Genomic DNA, 3,212 nt, shown 5'->3' on the forward strand with positions numbered 1-3,212 from the left:
CTGGGCGGGACCACTTTTTTTCTTTAAGCAGCAGAGTGGCGCAGCGGAAGCGTGCTGGGCCCATAACCCAGAGGTCGATGGATCGAAACCATCCTCTGCTAGCACAATGTTTATTTTCTGCTGGTTGCGTGTTTATGGGTGCTCATTTGGTTGGTGTTGTGAATACTTATTTTTCCCAAACCGTGCTGGCAACGTGTAGTGTAGCGGGTGCAAGTGAAGGAAGCACAAGACACCCCGTGGTATGATGACAACAACATTTTCTTCTAGTGTGATTTGGTGATTTCACAGAATCACAGAATAGTAGGGTTGTAAGGGACATTTAAAGGCCATCTAGTGCGACCCAACTGCAATGAGCAGGGACATCTTCCACCAGATCAGGTTGCTCAGACCCCTGTCCAAACTGACCTGGAATGTTTCCAGGGATGGAGCATCCACAGCTTCTCTGAGCAACCTGGGCCAGTGTCTTATCACCCTCATCATAACAAATTTCTTCCTTACATCTAGTCTGAATCTCGCCTCTTTTAGTTTTAAACTCAGTGTCTCACCACCCTCACAGGAAAGAATTTCTTCCTGAGATTTCATCTAAATCTCTCCTCTTCCAGTTTAAAACCGTTCCCCCTTGTCCTATGGCTCCCCTCCCTGATCCAGAGTCCCTCCCCAGCTTTCCTGGAGCCCCTTTAGGGACTGGAAGGGGCTCTGAGGTCTCCCCGGAGCCTTCTCTTCTCCAGGCTGAACCCTCCCAACTCTCTCAGCCTGTCCTCACAGCAGAGGGGCTCCAGCCCTCCCAGCATCTTTGTGGCCTCCTCTGGACCCGCTCCAACAGATCCATGCCTTTAATTATGCATAAAAAGCTCCTTGCATATGTTTGTGGTTTTTCGATGTTTTGCCTGTTTAATTATTACCTATGCACTGGTCAAGTAATGCCAAGAGAGGAAAAAAACCTGTCAAACTAAAACAACAGTTGTGACAATGGCCCCTGCTTCTTCTCAAATATAGCAGGCAAATGCCCAGCCCAAAATGCATGAAAACAAAACGAGTATACAAATATGAAGTAAAAGTCAGTGCACATTGTATTGAAAGTCTATATTGAAGCTTTAAGTCGCATGATCTGAGAAATGTTAAAGTACCTCTAAATGTGCATTATTTTCAGTGCTGTAAAATGTTGTGATAAAGGAAGAATGGAATTCGTGCATAGAATTTATACATGCAGAATACATAGCAGAGAAGTCAATCAAAGAGTGTATTTATGAACTCGCAGAAAGAATAGTTTTGTTTTTTTTCGTGTAAGATGCGGTCAATAGGAGCGGTTCGGGGGGTCATTTTCAGCGGTTCCATGGTGTAATGGTTAGCACTCTGGACTCTGAATCCAGCGATCCGAGTTCAAATCTCGGTGGAACCTAAAGCTTTTTGTGCAGGGGGAGATGCTTTTACTGGCAATTGATCATGGAAAATGAGTTTAAGGGAAGCTGTGTTTTTCATGGGCTTTTGGATTGCCATAACCTACTGACGTGCCGTGCTACCTGAAAAACGTATTTAAAGTCAAAGACACAGAAAGCATAGAATTATGCTAATTGTTTGTGTTTTATCCGAAAAATTTCAGACATGCCATAGTATACTGAAATATAAGTAATTTATTTCTACACTGAATGACCTGTGTGGAAACATAATTCTGAATTACGCATCAGAAAAGCACGATGCAGCCCGCTCAACTCAGGTGCACATGTGAGGACTCGGTTTATGTGCCTGAAAGATGTTCTCCTGCTGTTTGTATTCGCTTTCTGATGTTGCATCTTATTGTCATACCACCAATATTATTATTATTATCATAATCGTCATTATACCACGAAGATAATTAATGTTGCAGAAAGGCAGAATAAATACGAATCTTTAGGTTGCATTAAGCTCTCGGCCAGCCATCTAAGATGCTCAGGAAGCACAGCAAGGATTTTCCCAAGGAGGTTTGTTTGCTATAGATTTATTCTCCGGCCTCGCGGAAGCGAGTGCCACCACGCGGTTCTATGGTGTAATGGTTAGCACTCTGGACTTTGAATCCAGCGATCCGAGTTCAAATCTCGGTAGAACCTGAAGTTCGGCCTTCACTTTTTCGCCGGGCCTGCGCTGGCTGTAGAAGGCACGCACTTCTGCACCGACAGCATCAATTATAAACCGTCCCAGGGACAAACTGCGAGGTGACAGCGCAGCACAGCAGGGTACAGACCAAAATGGGGGTAAAGCTCCAGGAGCTGAACGCCAAAGGCTTTTTCCTTGACCTGGACTACGTATCACATTATTCCCGATTTTCTTAAATTGAATGAATAGCTATACATTTGACAAAAAGATCAAAGATGATTACTTTAATTTTTAAATAGTTGGTACTACAATTTAATTTGGTCTTTCGTGACACTTTACCATTGTTTTATATCATCTACCTTAAGTCTTTTTTGAGTGGGAAAAAAAAAGTCATTCACACTGAGGAGAATCTGATTTTCAGTAGATTAATGTGCAAAATTTGGACATTAGTTTTCAGGTTTGCCCAACTATTCACTTGGAAGACAGGGACAGAAATGGAATTGTTTCACAGTGGGTATAATCTCACAGATTGAACTCTGCACAATTTAAACGTCTGCTTTGCTGACACAAATCCTCATTATTTAATTTACATTTCAAGAATAGCTAAGGACATACTAACATCTCGGCACCCCTCCTCAAAACCTGTCCTTACTAGTCATTTGTTTACACAACAACGTCTCTGTTCTATGCCTTTCCCTTAACTGTCTTTTTAAGTATCAGGCTACACACAAACACGTATCTTTACTGTTTCTTGTGCACCAGTGTTTTAAATAACTGTATATAGCAAACTTCAGCATAACTAGTTGACTTCTATAGATTGGCTTCATGCAGCAACACCATCCTTCACAGGTTAAGAGAGCCTTAAAGCCACTAGATACTTGTCTGCCTTGCAACAATTCAATATATTATTTTACAATCCAAGAGAGCAAATTACCATTTCCTACTGCTATCCAGCAACATTTCCTTCCATTTATCACAGTTTGAAGTGTAGCTGGAATCCAGAATACTCACGAATAACTGATAGAGTATTAGTTACAGACTTACTAGGTATTCATGCTAAATTCAGCAAACATCTATGTTAAAACAAAGGTATACCTAAAGAGCTAAGCTTTTATATGGAATGAGACAGAATCAATACATAA

The 3,212-nt window shown here is 41.7% G+C and overlaps 3 non-coding genes across 3 annotated transcripts; all 3 read left to right on the top strand.

The window, feature by feature from the left end:
• Positions 1 to 29: 29 nt before the first annotated feature.
• On the top strand, positions 30 to 101 carry TRNAM-CAU (transfer RNA methionine (anticodon CAU)). The gene has a single exon. It is a non-coding gene; the product is annotated as a tRNA-Met (tRNA).
• A 1,226-nt stretch (positions 102 to 1,327) lies between these two features.
• TRNAQ-CUG (transfer RNA glutamine (anticodon CUG)) lies at positions 1,328 to 1,399 on the top strand. Its single transcript has one exon. It is a non-coding gene; the product is annotated as a tRNA-Gln (tRNA).
• A 613-nt stretch (positions 1,400 to 2,012) lies between these two features.
• Positions 2,013 to 2,084, top strand: TRNAQ-UUG (transfer RNA glutamine (anticodon UUG)). The gene has a single exon. It is a non-coding gene; the product is annotated as a tRNA-Gln (tRNA).
• Positions 2,085 to 3,212: the final 1,128 nt, after the last annotated feature.

The sequence above is a fragment of the Larus michahellis genome, chromosome 14 (assembly GCF_964199755.1).
Source record: "Larus michahellis chromosome 14, bLarMic1.1, whole genome shotgun sequence".
NCBI lineage: Eukaryota > Metazoa > Chordata > Aves > Charadriiformes > Laridae > Larus > Larus michahellis.